Source organism: Chiloscyllium plagiosum, chromosome 20 (genome assembly GCF_004010195.1).
Source record: "Chiloscyllium plagiosum isolate BGI_BamShark_2017 chromosome 20, ASM401019v2, whole genome shotgun sequence".
Lineage (NCBI taxonomy): Eukaryota > Metazoa > Chordata > Chondrichthyes > Orectolobiformes > Hemiscylliidae > Chiloscyllium > Chiloscyllium plagiosum.
The window spans coordinates 10,518,410-10,530,401 of record NC_057729.1 but is presented as its reverse complement, the minus strand read 5'-3'; the positions used below and the strand labels follow the sequence as shown (position 1 = coordinate 10,530,401).

At 40.6% G+C, this 11,992-nt stretch overlaps 1 long non-coding RNA gene across 2 annotated transcripts in view; it reads left to right on the top strand.

The window, feature by feature from the left end:
• Positions 1-7,201: 7,201 nt before the first annotated feature.
• The window catches only part of LOC122560018, an 18,196-nt gene continuing 13,405 nt past the window's right edge, over positions 7,202-11,992 (top strand). The window contains exon 1 of one of the 2 annotated variants that reach the window (XR_006314620.1): positions 7,202-7,309. This is a non-coding gene — a long non-coding RNA (uncharacterized LOC122560018). Of the gene's footprint in view, positions 7,315-11,992 lie in introns of both variants that reach the window. The other variant, XR_006314621.1, reaches the window with a different exon arrangement.

Here is an 11,992-nt window from a genome sequence, read left to right as displayed (position 1 = left end):
AGTACTCCACTTCTCTATTTTCATTTCACCATTACCTACGTGTGTTTTTAAAAGGGATGGTTCCTTTTCACGACTTTTGTTATTCTAGAGTAATTGCAAACCAAATGTTAATCTTGATACCCTCATGAATTTTATAATATTTCTTTGTGATGTTCTTAATGTCCTTCTCAATCTCCTTTGTGGATCTTCATATCTTTCACAGTCTCTTTAGTCTATACTACTATTGGCACTTTTACATGATATCTTGTTTAATTTTATGGTCTTTCACCACTTCTACCAACCAAAAGTTGTTTTATTTGTTGAGTTGAGCTTTCCATTTTGGAATATCCACTGGCTGTTTATTAAGCTATATTATTTTTTGAAGTTAAAAATCATGTAATACCAGGTTACAGTTCAACAGTTTTATTTGGAAGCACTAGCTTTCGGAGTGCTGCTTCTTCATCGGGTGGTTGAGTTGCTTTTTGAACATTTCATATCATTATCTCTAGTTTTGCCATATGACTTTCTGCACTTGGTAAGGGAATGTAAGACTATCTTCTCTCTGCTGCCTCACATTCACTGTAAATCTACCATTGGACCCACCATTCAGGGTTTACAACTCTCAATGTTGCATGCAATATCCTTTCTCACTCGTGCTGTCTTACCCCATCCCTCCAAACTAATCCTTCCTGACCTCTTCACTTTCTGGAGACAAAAGAACTGCAGTTGCTGGAATCCAAGGTAGACAAGCAGGAGGCTGGAAGAACACAGCAAGGCAGGCAGCATCAGAGGTGGAGAAATCAATGTTTCAGATGTAACCCTTCTTCAGTCCAGAAGGAGGGTTACATCCAAAATGTTGACTTCTCCGCCTCCTGATGCTGCCTGTTTTGCTATGTTCTTCCTGCCTCCTGCTTGTCTACCTCTGCACTTCCTACCCAATCTTTCAGGATACCCCACCACCTGTTATGACTGTCAAAGGAATTGTCCCCTGACTGACCATAGTGTCCATTAACTATTCATTGCGCATAGAATGATAGAGATTTATTGCGAAGAAAAGGCCCTTTGGCCCATCTAATCTGCATAATCAAAAACAGCAATCTGTTATGGCCCACACCAAACCTCCTTTAAATATATCAAGGAGATAGTCTTTATTTAAAGACTCGGCATTGGTGACATCATTCAGCCCTTAGGACTCTCCTTTACAAATGTATCATTGACTTTGATTACTGTAAGATAAATATTCTTTTACTATTAGATCATTAACTAAATTTTGCATATTAATGTAATAAAAATTGTCTATGTTCCAATGTTAAAGGCCTTTGTCATCTCATAAAACAAACAAGCAAATCTAAGCATAATGGACTGCTGTACCTGCATCTTACCCATGTAAAACACACAAACAATTGCAATGATTTCATGGTTCATAATGGTCCCCCTTTTACAAGTTAAGATTGGCAATTCAAATTCATGGGAGCATTCACTTTGGTTGCTCACAACAGAATCAAGTGTCAGCCATGTTCTAGCTTCAGGAAATTGGCTCAGAAGCTGCTACTTTTCTAAAGCAGTCTTTACATGACAAATGTGAACCTTTTGTGCATGTACTCATCTCCAAACAATGAAACAAAGAAACTTTGATTTATACGTCACTTTTCACAGCCTCAGGACGTTCCAAATCACCCTAGGATCTTTAATTTATCTCTGTGAAGACAAATAGGACAATTGTTAAACATCTCATTGAAGAAATCTCTCAGAACAGCAGTCACTTTGGACTAACATTTATGTACAATGTGGAAGTTTCAACAGAGTAATGAAGAAATGACATTCCTTTGGTATTTGAAGTTATCATCTGATGAATTGGTCCAAAAAAATTATATAGGAGACTTTAACCACTGTTATGAATGATGATGTGCAGTTTATTCAGATGTTTGGTCTGCAATGTATTAGAAAGTACATTTTATAATTGTTGATATCAGAGACAATTCCCCTTCTTATGTTCAGGTGCTGCCATGCAGTGGAGAAGCTCAATTACAACACTAAACTACACACCAGCAGGGGATGTCATTGCTTCAGACGGATTTATTTTGTTGCATGTACAAATTTAAATCTGAAATCCTAGTGTTAATTTAAAAAGCTTTATTGGTGGTTGTTTCTCTATGTTTCAACTCCAAAGCAGGAACTTGACTGGATTTGGCTATAACTTTCCAGTTAGATAAACTATATTGTAGCACTTAACTAACTGTCGCATATTTTTCCTTGCGGTTAGCTTTGAGTAAATATTGGCCTTTTAGTGGTGTTTTCTTCCTTAAAACAAACGGAACATCAAACCGCCTCCTATCCAGCTTCATCCAACTCTATCATATTCTCCTATTTCTTTCTCACTAATGTGCCTATCTGGTTCCCTCTAAATGCTATCCTATAACTTAACCACTAATGGGGTAAAGAAATTTCTGAATTCCCTAATGGATACTCTGTTGGATTCCCAATTTTATACCCTACTAGTTACTACCTGATATTCATTGAAAATCAAACCTTTTATCTGGTAGTCTTCATTAACAAGTAGTCATGTTCTTCCTCCTTGTGACTTACCATTGTGGAGTCATCACCAAGCACTCTTTCCATTATCTGGTCCCTATGATGTTGAAATGTATCCTGGCTGGCTGTGAAAGGGAGTTCTAAACATTGCTAGATCTTGGAACTCACTTTACAATTGTATAAGTCAAATAATTATTTTTGTATCTAGTTTGGAAAGGTTTTTAACGAAAGCAAACATTAGATTTAGCTCCAGTAGCATTGGCATCTTTGAGAGCATCTCTTTAAAAAGGATTATTTAGCCTCTTCAGGTCTAATCATAGCAAAATTGAACCATCCATTTGACTGAACTGCACCAGACCATCTCATGTCGCACTCATCGACTGATCTATTTGTCCATTCCATTCCACTCCATTCCATATTGTTCCAACCTCAAATTTTCATGGTGGCTTTTCACAGAGAGTGGACTGATAGCATTGCACTTTCTTTAATACTACATCCCCATAAAAATTCCAAACAGTACCAAACTGGTCTGGATACAATTTCTGAAGTTCTCCTTGTCGTCCAATGGGTATGCTGGTGCATTTGTGGTTTGCTGACTGGATCAGTACATGGCTTGTTAAGTTGGTTATATACTGACATACACACCACTGTCAGTCCAACGACATCTAACTAGTCTGAGTAGCCCATTTGACTTTGTGTACTTGCAAAGAACCTGGACACTTCATTGTTGAACAAGTGATTGGTCATACTGTTTCGTTTGACCTCAGACCTCCACACCTCATTGTACATATCCTTGACACTGCAGAAAGGTAACGTATTGGCATTTGCACCTCTGTCAAGCTTCACTCAAAGTCGATGCCTGTCAGGTTTGATGGGGCAGATATCTGGAGGGATGCAAGTGTTTCTGGTTTGTTAACAGATTGGAACCTGGACTACTGAGGGAATCAGTGAAACCTCAGTAATGCTTTGACCTCGATCCATCTCCTCCTTTGCATGTTTGGGTCTGTGCTTCTGGCAATTCCTGGAGATTCCTCAATTCAGTTCTCTTCCGAGTGGCGAACCTCTTGTGATTTGAGCACTGACTGCTCCAGCTTCTCATATTCCACAAAGCTTGACCCAGTGCCTTGTAAATCCTCAGGCTTGTGTGTGTCAATGTTGCCAAGCACCTCTACTTATTTTATCAAGCACCCACAACTGCAGCACCGCTTGCTATGACTGGGTGTCTTGGATATTGTACCTACAAACGTTTGGTGCCCAAGACATATTAGTACTGTCACCCTGTGACAATTGCCTCATATCTGTGCCTATCATGTAATATGTTCCTCATACTTTAGTTTTTCATGCAGATCCCTCTGCAATACCTACTCAGGAGTACAGGCAACAACCAACTCCATAATTCATTGAGAGGTCAGCATTCAGTCAATCACATATTCTTGCCTTTTCTCTGCATTGGTTAACAAATTAATTTAAGCATTTGTTAACTTTCTGTCCATCTCGTATGCATTCCAAGCAGTGTACCCTGAACCTTACATTGATCTTCAGACAAATTTTCAATGTGATTTTGAGATATGTTGGGATCTTCTCAGCTCCCACAGATTGACCAGAGGCCTCCATTCAGCACCAGCCTGCATTTCCAATGGTGATTCTAAACTGTCCAGTTTGTCTCACTGTATCCGCAAGGAGGCAAAGTTCAATCCCAAGGCTAAACGACCCGAACTTACCTCAGAGATTGGATGCTATCTGGTCCAGGTCTGCAAATTTGCTACCATTGCCTCAGCCTTCTGTTCTGTCATGCCCTGAGACAAGCTTTCTTCAAAAGGTCGGAGTGAGCTGTGATGTCTGCAGGACAGAGAAGAAGCCAAGCCCTGAGTACTATTGCTGCACCATGGGCTTTTGGCTTGCGGTTAGGCACGGTCCTGGCATCAGGGTCACAAATGTTGGGCAACTACAGCAAAGTCTGTACACCAAGAAAAATGTTACTGCATTGTTAATTCTCCAGTTAAAACTATAACTTTTGTCAGCTCAGGCAAACCCAGGAGTGTGCTCAATTACATTATTCACACGTCCACTCTCCACTGTGAAAGCATTGATTCCACTTTATAGAGTCATAGAGATGTACAGCATGGAAACAGACCCTTGGTCCAACTTCTCCATGCCGACCAGCTATCCCAACTTAATCTAGTCCCACATGCCAGCTCCTGCCCCACATCCCTCCAAACCCTTCCTATTCATATACCCATCCAAATGCCTTTTAAGTGTTGCAATTGTACCAGCCTTCACCACTTCCTCTGGCAGCTCCTTCCATGCATGTTCCACCCTCTGCGTGAAAAAGTTGCCCCTTAGGTCTCTTTTATATCTTTCCCCTCTCAAGCTAAACCTATGCCATCTGGTTCTGGACTCCCCCACTCTAGACTTGGTATATTTACACAATCCATGCCCCTCATGATTTTATAAACCTCTATAAAGTCACCCCTCAGCCTCAGACACTCCAAGGAAAACAAGCCTAGCCTATTCAACCTCTCCCTATAGCTCAAATCCTCCAACCCTGGCAACATCCTAGTAAATCTTCTCTGAACCCTTTCAAGTTTCACAACATCTTTCCAATAGGAAGGAGACCAGAATTGCACGTAATATTCCAACAGTTGCCTAACTAGTGTCCTGTACAGCCGCAACATAATCTCCCAACTCCTTTATGTAGGTGTCCAATTTAAGTTTATTGTTTTCAGCTGCTGCCCAATGCTGTTGGTTCACTACCACTGCCACCATGTCGTACTCCTCCTCCTAGACTAATACAAATGAATATAAAGACAGATGCTGACCAGAGAACCTTAATGGATCTTCCTGCTGATGCCAAATGAGCTACTTATTATGCTCACTAACCAAAGTGGTTGATGCATGTGACATTGCATCACATCTTGTAGGAATATAACTATTTATATTTAAATGGGTAACTTTGCACATTGACAAGCACACTATCTCAACAAACAGAATTATTTAAAAAGTTACAAGCTTGAATTAAACAAATAAAATTGAAGTAAAATCAAAAAGAAATCTTCTAAAAGTCATCAGATCTCTGGCAGAAAAAGGAATGTTATTTTATTCATCTGTTTACACAACAATGCAACTGTCACAACGCAGGCCAGATTTTGAATCTTGGGTCTATCCTGGACTGTACAGCTCAGTAGACACTAGCTAGTGAGTGCACTCACTGAACCATGAGGGAGAGACCTATTCAGTCTCTTGCAATGCTTTCCCATACTGACACACCAAGTCGCAATGTTCCCCTTGCTTTTGAATATACGCTTCCAATCCCTGTGAGTCTATCTTCAGTCTGTTGAACTCGTCTTCTTCTGTGTTTGCAGCAAGAGAAAAGGAGAAACTCCAAAACTATTTGGACCCCGAAAGAACAGAAAGAAAGAATAGGATCAGAGGCCAAAACCGAGGTCAGACTTGAGAAAGGCCCAGTTGGATCTTGACTTGGAATAAGCTGCACAGTTCTCAGCTCTATCAGTAAACATCCAGCCGTTTCCCCGGCGCAGAAACAAATGGATGTTTGTGTTCATGTTACACAATAAATAATCTGAATTCACCACTGGGGTGGTCTGTGCTCATCAAGCAGAACAGCACACTGACATGTCCCAGCAGCAAGTGATTGGAACTGGCTTGCAGCATGAATATATTCACGGGTTTGGCAGCCTGGGCAGAGCATGGCAGTTTCCTGGGCATTTCCTTTAGTCATTCATTTTAAAATCCTCAGTGATTTTAATTGTTCCAAGTCTCCTTTCCATATTGTAAACCCTGCTGCTGTTTGAAAAGACACAGACGTAAAACTAGCACCAAGCTTTCAGAGAATCTTACAATACAGAAGAGGCCATTCAGCCCAGTGTGTATGTACTGGCTCTTTGAGAGAGCTATCCAGATGGTCCCTGAAATACTGCTAATTTCCACACAGCCCACAAGTTCAATTCGTTTCATGTACTTAATTACTTTCCATTTGAAAAATATTGATACTTATCTGTCATTGGCTGCCCAGTTTAGCCAAAGCAAAGCACCAGCCTTTATGTGTGTGCATGAATCTCTCAGGCACATTAATGAATTTTTTTTAACCATGCTAGTTCCTCACTGCAAGACTTATATGCTGTGAGTTGAAACATTTGAAAGCAATACTGGTAAAACTGATCAAACAGGCAGAGTTGAAGAGTTTGCTGCTTGTTTTAAGATTTACGCCTACTTTACCTGTTGGGAATGTGTTTGGAAATTGTTTTGAACAGAGCATAGCCTCAAGGATGAAGAGCTTTAGACAACTTTGAGGCATCATCTGGGTCTCTTGGGTGGGCATAAAAGACTTCATTGGCAATTTCTCAAGGAAGAACTGGGTAGTTTTCTCTGGTATCCAAAAATAAAAGACGATTTCATTGTTTATTTCACATTTGTTTGGGAAACCTGTTCCGTGAGTGTTGGCATGTCTCTGAAACTAAACCAATGTCTCCATTTCAAAAATACTTAATTGACTATAAGGTGCTTTGGGATATCTCGATACTGTTTTAGGTACAGATTCTTTCAAATAAGTGAAAATGGCTTCATATCAATATTGAATGTTCCTCATTTCTGCCATGGTTGTGGGTATATTTGCCAAAGTGTGAAATTGATTTGCACATGTTTCAGCCCCTGTCTAGGTGACATCTTCAGTGCTTTGAATCCTCCTGTGAAGCGCTGCTCTACTGTGTCTTCTGGAATTTATTTGGTTCCGTTCCTGCTGTTTCCGGTTGACGGTTCCAGTTGTTCGTTGTAGTGACCGGTATGGTGGGTCCAAGTCAATGTGCTTGTTGATAGAGTCTGTTGATGAGTGCCATGTTTCCAGAAATTCTCTGGCTGCCCTCTGTTTAGTTTGTCCCGAGATGGTTGTGTTGTCTCAGTCAAATTTGTGGTCTTTGTCATCCATGTGTATGGCTACCAGGGTCAGATGGTCGTGGTATTTAATGGCTAGCAGTTGTCTGCCTGTTTGTCCTATATAGTGTTTCATGCAGTCTTTGCATGGAATCCTGTAAATTACGTTAGTCTTGCACATGATGGGTATAAGGTCTTGTGTCCGGGTGAGTTGTTGTCTGAGCGTGGCTGTCATTTTAAGGGCCAAGAAAAGTCTGGCTTTCGGTTCCAAACAGAATCAATGTATAAGATACCAGTAATTAGAGATTAACAAATGGAATATATCCTGTTTAAGAAGTTTGCAATATAATACCTCAGTCTTTACACACAGTTACTTAGCAACTGGTGTTACATTGTCAAACATGGCAGCAGTCATTTTACACATAATAAATTCCCATGAATTTTACATCCACCCACCTTGTATATTCATGCACTGAATTATTGCACATCTGCATCAAAACTTACATACAGGATGCTCTGCAGCAACTTGCCCATGTTTGTTTCGCAACATACCCAACCCAAAACTGCTGAACACAGGCACACAAGGGCAAGTTTACGTGAGTCACACATCATCCAGATTTGGATATAGTCAATCCATTTTTGTCACAGTCAAGTCCTGGAGCTTCCTTCCTAACAACACAATAGATTGACATACATCACAGAGGCTGCAATAATTCCAGAAGGTGGCTCATTATCACCAGCTTGTTTTTATTCACTTGTGGGATTTTATTTTTGATTCATTCGAGGGATGTGGGTGTCACTGCCAGGCCAGCATTTACTGCCCCTCCCTCGTTGCCCATGACTATAGAAAAACAATAAACATCAACCTTCCATGCCTCGTCCATATTCCAAGAATTTTTAAGTGAGTCCAAGGTGAAGGCCCAGTCTTTAATGGCACTTGTTAAGAGGGGCAATTTTTTTTTTAAGAGAGGAGAACTTGCCACCCATGTCTTGTTGATGTCACAGAATTTTGATGTAGCCTCAGCCAAAGGTCTAATCTGAGGGACAGCAACTTTGCCAATACAGGACAAGATTAGAATGACCATTAAAGACTGGAGAATGAGTCAATGATGCAAGATGGTTAGAGGGCATTTGGCTCATCTTGCCTTTACTGCTATCCAATTAATCTCATTCCACTGCCCTGAACGTGTTCCCTTTCAAGTAAATAACTGTTGTATAAGGTAAAGGCTCTGAGTGAAGCAAAGATTAGAAGAGCTTGAGAGCTTGACAGGGTCAAATGTGTCATCCCTGGCTCTAATAATCTGAGTAATTATTTATAACTAGCTAATGTAACAAAGTCTATAGCTGGCATGCAATTAGCTGCACACCCTCCTCAGAATAAGTGAAATCCCTCACTCTGTTGGATTTCTTCTGCACCCTTTGGTATTTTTTCCCAAATGTGTGGAGCCCAGAATTAACACAACATTTTAATTAAACATCATTATGTAAATGTTTATCAAAATTTGCTTGCTTTTGTACTCTTTACCTTTGTTAATTAACATAAGCCTTTTCAAATTGTCCTGTCACCTTCAAAGCTTTTACACATCTCTTTGCTGCTGCAGCCCCTTTAAAATGGTACAATTTTTAAATGTCTAAGTCCTAGCTTCAAGTCCTGAAGCATCTGATTCAGATTTCATCCAGCCAAGCTAACAGACCAAAATGGGGCACCACAAGCTTGCTTGTTCCAATCGCTGTCTGAGTAGCACACTGTTTGCTGCAGGATGGAGCAAGGAAGATAGTAGTGTCAGTCTCAGGACTCTGAAGATTTATCTAAGCTCAGTGCAGCAAGAAAAGAATACACAATGTACTGTTAAAGCCAGGTTGGTTATTTCAAAATGTAAGAATTAAAGAGTGGAGGTAAGCCATTCAAGCCTGCTGTGTCACTCTATAAGATGGTGCCTCATATTTGGCTGGCCTCAACTCCTCTTATGCCACCTCCTCTTTCACAACCATTTAACAGGACCGATTTTGTGGGTGTGTAGAGTGGGCTGATACCCCCAGTTTACATCTTAACCATTGACTTCAACAGATAGAAAAACTGAGACAAATATCCAACAGGCTGCTAAAGTATGGCTCACTGTCACACATTATCACACCAAGTTAAGATCTATTTACCTGTTTTGATTGAGGTGGGGGTGGAATGCTCAGCCTTCCCTGCTTAGTTTCCATAGGTTCAGTGCAATCGTTGAAGATTACTTCAAAATACCAACATGAGAATATTTTTATTTGTGAATTCTTTCATCTTTCAGGAAACTGATTTGAAGGACCAGTAGTGTGGTCTGGATACCAGTACAAATAGGAGGAAATCACTAGCCAAGCCTGAGGCACAGCCAGATTGTAGTGCAGAAATACAGCTAGTTTTGCTATCTGTTGATGGGTTTATTCCTCATGTCTTTCACATCATTTGAAAGTGGTAACAGCAGGATTAGGCAGTTGATCGGGCTTGTTGATAAATGGCTGTCTTCAATGGTTTTTTAATTATCTACAGATTAGTGGGGAGGGCTACTGAATTTCCATGTAAACTGAAGGGAGTGGCTCTTTCATCCTATCTGTCTCATTCAGCAGTGTTGAAATGCTCACCCTGGGGACCCTAGACCTAATCCCTCTCCTGCCAGCTAGATGGTCAAGATAATGGGACCTACAGTCCTCTGCTAAAAACCTCTGGGCTCATCACTCTACAGCCAAAGGAGCTCTGGGCCAATGAGGGGAGAAGCATGTTGAACATTGCACTCATTTTTACTAGACTTTTCAAAATGATTATTTATGAAAAGGGAGAGTGAAACTTGCAACCGTAAAAACTGAAAGAACTACAGATGACGTAATCAGAAATAAAAATAGCTGGAAAAGCTCAGCAGGTCTAGTAGCATCTGTGGAGGGAAATCAGATTTAATGTTCACTCGTTCCGAAACGTTAACTCTGATTTCTCTCCACAAATGCTGCTGATCTTAAGACCATGTCTAAATACTGTGTGTGGTGAACGAGTGATTTGGAAGTGGCCTGGGCAGAAACCAAAGTAAATAGCTTTCCTCTCTCCCTTCCCGTTTCCCATGCCTCCCTTACTAAAAATATTTTCTTCTGTGAGAGACAAAAGACAATTAGACTTAGATTTATGGAGAGATGTTTGTAATCTCAGGATATTCCAATGTTTTTACAGTTGATGAAGCACTTATCATGTCAAGTCACTTGCAATGGAATGTTATAGCACAACATGAGGCCATTCAGCCTTTGTGGTAGCTCACTTATGGAGCTATCAAATTAGCCCCATTCCCTTTTTCTTTCCTTATGGCCATGTTATGTGGCTTAGTGTCATATTTTCTGTTATATGGTCTCTGAAGGGCATTTGAATATTTTACGATATTAAAAAAAAGTGCTATTGAAATGCAGTTGTTGTAAATTATTTTCCAGGACAGTAAAGGAATCTTTCCCACCTTCAAAGTAGTGCCACGGGATCTATTGCATCCAACTGCGGGCAAGTCTGGTTTAACATTCCATTTGAAAAATGCAACTTTACCAGTGCAGCAGTCTTTCAGTGTGGCACTACATTGTGATCTTTGTTATGTGTTCAACTCTCTGGGATTAGGTCAAGTGAATTAGTGCAAACTGGCGCTTTAATTTGAGACTTTCATATCACCCACTGCATTAAAGGGGCAGAACAATCAGGGAACCAATGGGGTGTGGTGATGAAAGCAATGCAACAAACTCTGTGGGGGTTGACAACGATTTGTTGCCAGAAGTTAGAGTTCTCACTTACTTATTTTTATATGTGAGGATGCTTTCATTCACCACTATTTTGTTCCTGCTACCAAGTCACATGCAATACTTTTTCAGCTTTTTTTAAATGTATCCAGAAGTGCTCTGACACACAATTGAACATTTTCTCCCCCATTATCAAATCAAACATGGTAGTTTTTCATCTATTAACCACCACCAGTAAATCACCCATGTTTCCAACTGCACAAGAGGAGTTCTGTCAGTTCTGATTTATACGTCAGGGACTCTAATGCATTGTTCATGAAAAATTATCCAATCCAATTTCAGGCGGAAGCTTTTCAACTATTCTTTGTATCTCATTGGGCCTCATTGAACCCATTTTACTGCCTGTGTGTTGAGGTCCAATCGCAGCGAATAGGTCCATCCAGCCCTGCTTGGGTACAACCACATGAGACAGAGGCTGCACAACGAGAAAAAAAAAAGAGCTGGATCTTCAGTTTCCTGTATTGTTGGAGACGGGCTGCATTATACAAAATGTGTGTCAGGAAGCGATGGACTTCCTCACACATGGATGTAAATGTGAATTGCTTGGGAAGTTTTTTAGATTAGATTAGATTAGATTAGATTACAGTGTGGAAACAGGCCCTTCGGCCCAACAAGTCCACACCGACCCGCCGAAGCGCAACTCACCATACCCCTACATTTACCCCTTACCTAACACTACGGGCAATTTAGTATGGCCAATTCACCTGACCTGCACATCTTTGGATTGTGGGAGGAAACCGGAGGAAACCCACGCAGACACGGGGAGAATGTGCAAACTCCACACAGTCAGTCGCCTGAG